This window comes from Rosa rugosa, chromosome 2 (genome assembly GCF_958449725.1).
Source record: "Rosa rugosa chromosome 2, drRosRugo1.1, whole genome shotgun sequence".
Taxonomy (NCBI): Eukaryota; Viridiplantae; Streptophyta; class Magnoliopsida; order Rosales; family Rosaceae; genus Rosa; species Rosa rugosa.
The window spans coordinates 59,981,591-59,987,756 of NC_084821.1; the positions used below are offsets into that span (position 1 = coordinate 59,981,591).

The window sequence follows — 6,166 nt, forward strand, 5'->3', positions numbered from 1 at the left end:
GTTTGACTCAGAGGATACTAGCTAGACCTCGATGCGACTTAATTGATTGTTGGATTCTTTTTGAGTGATTGTTTTTATTGCATCATTATGAAAGATGTGTGCAGTAGAGTTGTTTATGGTTTTGAAAATAGTATTGGGTGACCAAGGTTCGATCCTTGGTGTTGTTGTTGGTTAAACAAAAAGAAAAGAAAACATGCACACCATCTTATTGATTTTACATTACAAAAAAAAAAAAAAAAAAAAAAAAAAAAAAAAAGGAAAACGAGGACCATGCTATACTAAGCCTAGTCAGCAGCTCCGGATGGATTGAGGCTGAGCTCAAGAGAAACGTTTGAGCCACTGTGGTAACCGCCTGAGCCACCAGAATAGTAACCAAAAGCGCTACCTTCCTCGGAAGTAGCCTTCAGGTTACCAAAGACGTCCTCGCCGTGCACGGGGAACAGAGGAAGAGTTTGAACCTCCTGGTGATCTCCTCCTCGTTGTTGCAGGGATGTTTGTCCTCCTGTTGTGCCAAAAGAGTTGTACTGGTATTAGTGTTGAAGTGTGAGGAAGAATATGAAACAAAATTTAAATCAAGAAATCCTTCATTACCAGTAGAATAGGTGGAACCAAAGTTGAGATCAATGGATCTACCATCATCAGTAGAACTAGTGGACCCAAAATTGATGTCAATGGATCCACCAGCTGGCCCAAAATTGATGTCGATGGATCCACCAGCACCAGTAGAACCAGTGGACCCAAAATTGAGATCAATGGATCCACCAGTACCAAGAGAACTAGTTTCCATGGGCACTGGAGCAGCCTGATTACACCTATTCATCTGCTTCTCTCGAGCCCTGACGTTCTGGAACCAAAAGTAAATGTTCTTACCCTCAACATGTCCATACTGGTTCAGCTGGAGGCAGATCTCGTGAATGTGCTCTGTAGTTGGGCACTTAAATCCCTTGACGTAGTAAAGATCCTTGAGGATTCTTATTTGTTCTGGAGTAGGAATCCACCTGGTACGGCTTCGCCAGAAATCCATGTTGGCACTACTTCCAGCTGCTTGGGTGTTTCCTCCCTCCTCTGTTGGTTGCTGTTGTTGTGGTTCCATTTGTTGCGGGGTTTGGAGCTCCATTAGTTGCAGAGTTCGTGGCTCTTGGGTCATGGAGTGAGAGGATGTGAAAATCGAGGAATACATGGTTTAGTGTTTGAGGGAGATTTTGTTAGAAGGATTGGAGTTGTTGAACTGGTGATTGGAGATATGAGATTCTCAGAGGAAAGATGAGATCGAATCTTCAAATGGAAGAAAAGATCTGAGAAAGAAGGATTGAAGATTTGGAGGAAAAGATTGAAGATCTGAAAGTTCAGAGGAAAGATGGGATTGAATCAACTAGATGGGAGAGAAGATCAGAAGAGAAGGATCGAAATTGATGAAGAAAGGATTTGAGAAGAGAAAGGCTGAAGAGTTGAGAGAGAAAGACTTGAGCTCGGAAGAAAATTTCTTTTCTTTTGGAGTGAACAGTTTTTCTCCAGAATGCACCTATTTATAGAACAAGGTGAGCAGATCTCCACCGTTGGATGAACGATCTCAGAATTTGAATCCACGCGTTGGATTAAAGTCGCCCCGAAACCCGGAAAAGCTGTTGGCGCGTGTTGAGCGTGTAAGGGGACAGGCCGAACCTCGAGACGCTGTGGCAGACAGCTTTAGCCGAAAGTGATTTGCTTTCCGTAAATCACGGAAGAGACGTGTCGTGGCACGTGGAGTGTACCGACAGTTTGTTGTTATTCTATCGCTTATGATAGAATAAATAAAAGAAGTTGCATGGATAGTAACGAGAGCAGCTGGTGCTCTAGTGGTTGAAGAGCAAGGCTCTTGTACAAGAGGTCAGAGGTTCGAACCTTGCCTCTCGTTTATTTTTATTATGTTCGCTTATGACATAATAAGTATAACATTTGTACACATTATATTAAGCACAGCTTGTGCTCCAGTGGTTGGGGACAAAGGTTTCGTGCAGCAGGTTGAGGTTTCGAACCTTGCCTCCCCCGTTATTTTATTTATGTCGCTTATGACATAATAAATATAACACGTGAGCATATATTAATGAAGGCAGCTCTTGCTTCAGTGGTTGGGAGCAAAACCTTCGTGTTCGAGGTCGGGAGTTCGAACCTTACCTCTTACAAATATTTTTGGATCCCGTATATGCTTGATATACGGACGTATATACGGTATGTACGGTATACATATGTATATATGGTCTGTACGGTATGCATACGTATATACAGTTGTACGATATGCATACGTATATACGGTCTGTACGGTATGCATACATATATACGGTATACCTACGGTATGTACAATTTCATACCGTAGCCGAGCTGGAAGTCGGTGGGCCGATTGGTAGGCCCAAATAGTAAGCCCAATTGTTCGGCCGATTGGTAGGCCCAAATAGTAAGCCCAATTGTTCGACCCGAATGGTAGGCCCAAATGTTAAACCCAAATTGGTTCGGGCCGGTTCGAAATGTGGATGGTTCGGTTTCTTCGGCCCAATTGGCCAGCCCTAATGCCTAGCCCAAGGATTGAGCAAGCCCAAGTCATCATCACTGGGTGACATGTTTTATTGGCGTGCTTTTGAGAATGATTTGTTTTGAGTGATGCTAATTGAGTAGCGAAACGCTTTGTGGGAGTGTTTACTGTGCTTGTATGCCAGTACAGGATGACGATCTGTGTGAAAACAGCTATATGTGCAATGTCACGTGGTGATTTGAGTGTGGGTTGCTTGAGGCAATTGTTGTGTTGAAAATTTGAGAAATGATGCGGTGAAGGAATGTCATGTTGATGACTTAAGTGGGAATGAGGATTTCATCTGTGAATTCTTGTTGTGTGAGTTTACGTTTGTGATGAAAGGATTTAGTGGCCATAGGAATGTATTTTTATACAAAGGGCTGCGGCTTTGTCGATTACTACAGTTTTGGGAAAGATGGAGATTCGATGGTTAGGTTAACCGTAATCGAGAGCAATTAACTTGCGCTTAAATTTCGGGACGAAATTTCTTTAAGGAGGGTAGATTGTAATAACCGGTTTTTCTTTTAACCAAAACAGTTGGTGGCAAACACCTTTGTTAAAAGGAAGGGTGTTCCTTGATTCAAGGCCGGTGTCTTAATCATCATTCATGATTATGCATAATTGAATAATCATTCAATCATACCAGACAACTCTCTCTCACTCTCTCTGTCTCACGTCCGAAAACCATCCAAGAAACAGAGCAATCTTCATCAACTCATCTCTCCCTCCACCGACCACCAATCAAGACCAGACCAGTTCCTATAGTTCCACCTCGTTCTTGCGCAGCTACCAGTGGCAACCTTGCACCGCAACACGGCCGGCAGTGGCGGCGGAGGACACGGTTCCGGTTTGAGCTCGATTTGGTTCTATCTCGATATCTTGAGCTACAGGCCGCCAATTCTCTTGATTCTTGTCTCATTGGATTCGCCTCAACATTCTGAACAAGCACCAAGAAGGACCAGACCTGGGAAGAACGATTTCACGTTCATCGGAGCTCGACTGGTTTAGATCGACAAACAACCCTTCGATTCGTGTATCTCGAGTTACAGACCACCTCTTTATGTGATTCTTGGCTTAGTGAGTTCTTCTTGAAGTTCTGAACAACTCTCCAGAAGGAATCGAAGCGTTTCGTTGAAGTTTTTACGTCGAAACTCAAGCTCGCCGGATTCTGGAATTTTTCCGACCACCGAAGCTTTCGATCGGTATATCTCGAGCTACAGACCATATTTTTCTGTGATTCTTGAACCAATGAGTTCACCTTGAGTTTCTTAACAACTCTCTAGAAGGGATCGAAGCCTGAAATTGAAGTTTTGACGTCGAAATCAAGCCTTGCCGGATTCTGCAAATTTCGCCGGATTCTGGAAATTTTCCGGCCACCTCGACTGTTTTAGGTAATTTCAACCACTTCCGGTCATTTTCAGCTTACATGGTAGTTATGAAAGTTGTTAAGCATGATGAGAGGAAGAGGAGCAGCCCGGCCCCGACACCATTGGCGGTGGTCGGCGGCGGCTCTGCCACTAATTCCGGCGGCCCTTTCCGGCCACCTCCGGGGGTCAAAAATATAGTTTCTGTGCATTTTTAGATTCTATATTTCAATACGATCATCTTGATATATTATATGCAATTTTTGGATATCGTATGATTAAGTTATGAATTTTTAAGTTTCGATCGATTTCGATCGTTAGATTTGTGATATGTGAAGTTAGGACCGTCAGATGGACTTGTAGTTTTGATATGATGATCTTATGACTGTCCCAGTGACTTTGTGTGGTCATGGGCGAAGATCCGACCGTTGGATCTTCGTATAAATGCAAAACAGTGATTAGGGAGGCGATTCGTGAGAATCCGTCCGTCGGATTTTCGTATAAAATTGTGAAGATGTTAGTAAGGACGATTCAGGAAGATCCGACCGTTGGATCTTCGTGATGATTTTTGGAGGGTGATCCTAAGGGCGATCCGTGAGGATCCGACCGTTGGATCATCATTTAATTTCGATCCGACCGTTGGATTGTCGTTTGAATATGTTTTTGAGTTATTGGCTAAGTTAAGGTCATGTGTGATTAGGTGATTGACGGTCTCCCTTGGGTGAGCGATTTCGGTGTGTATTGTGTTAAACTGAAGACGCAGCGGGAATATCGAGGTGAGTAAATCGCACATGGTTCATTCACGAACCGAAATTCGGTGATTTTATTTAATTGAGAAATTGTGGAAATTGTTTTATGAAAATAAATATTTGTTTTAAATTATATGGACTTGATCGACTACGGTCCATAGGTAAGTAAAATGTATTTAACTATAAAAAAAATGAATTTCTAGATTTTATTGCATGTGAACTATAGTTGGTATTAGTGGTCACTCTTGTGTGGGTGACTACATATATATATATTTACGTGGAATATATATTGGATGGTGTGATTTACTGAGTTATATTTTGAGCATTACCCTTTGGAATATGTGATTTATCTTAGATGTTGTGTTGTCTATGATAATGGGTAATTGAGTAAAGTGCGATAGTTGAGTCGTTGAGATGAATTAAATGAGGAGTCGAGTGAATTGAGAAAAGCAGTCATTCGTAAGGTGAACCTTGGCCCAGGTGACACTTTACGATACAGTTAGAGCTCTAGTCTGTCTGCCATCATACTGCTTGGGGGATAAACGAGTTATCATATGCCCTTGGGTATGACATCACATACTGAATGGGATGATTAATATAATTAATCATAAGCCTGTAAGTATGATATACTGAATGGGGTGATTAATATAATTAATCATAAGCCTGTAAGTATAATATACTGCATGGGATGATTTATATAAATAAATCATAAGCCTGTGAGTATATATTGAGTAAGAAGTTGTTTATTTTTGAGTAGTCATGATGAGATGTGAGTTGATTGATGCTTGAAGTGACGTTGTACACTTCAATTCTTATGCAAAACAAAATTAAAATGTGCTTGAGTTGATTGTGTTACTTTAAATCGTGCAATCCTTTCGTTTACTCATACGAGCTTTGCAAAAAGCTTACCGGGTTTGTATTGTTGCAATCCCGGTACACTATTCAAACGGTGTAGCGGGTAATCCTGCAGGTCAGGAGAATCAGGGCGGTGATCGAGCCGGTTAGAGTATTTGTTATAGTTATACAGCATTTGTAATAGTGAGGTGAGTTAAGCTCATTGAGCCTTAGAATTTGATTTGGTGAGAGTGTGTTGTAATAATTAACTTGAGGATTTGATTTATTGTAATATTGAGAGGTGTGAAGTGTGGTTGTTTTGAGAAAAAAATTCAGGTTGTATTTATGTGAGTTGTATTAATTCATGTTTCGGATTTGGATTTGTTATTCAAAATCCGGGGCGTGACATTAATTATCTTTTGATGATACGTAGCAAGTTTTTATAATCCAAGATGATAAATACCAATCTGTGAAGAACTTAACTATAGTCAGTTCATTGATTAGCAACTTGTTGAGCATACAATTGTATTGGAAAAGTTTTAAGTTGGATGCAACCAATGGTGGCAGGGTTAAGTTAACATTTGTTCTTTTTTTTTTTAATTTATTATTCTTAAGAAAAGAAAAATTGAAGGGCAATTTTGAGAGTTTGAGGAGAAAAAATTGAAGGAAGGTCA

At 41.0% G+C, this 6,166-nt stretch overlaps 1 long non-coding RNA gene across 1 annotated transcript; it reads left to right on the forward strand.

Annotated features, from left to right (window-relative positions):
- The first annotated feature begins 3,583 nt into the window (after window positions 1–3,583).
- Window positions 3,584–5,877, forward strand: LOC133728949 (uncharacterized). Its single transcript, XR_009856113.1, has 3 exons — window positions 3,584–3,936; window positions 4,610–4,685; window positions 5,614–5,877. It is a non-coding gene; the product is annotated as an uncharacterized LOC133728949 (long non-coding RNA).
- Window positions 5,878–6,166: the final 289 nt, after the last annotated feature.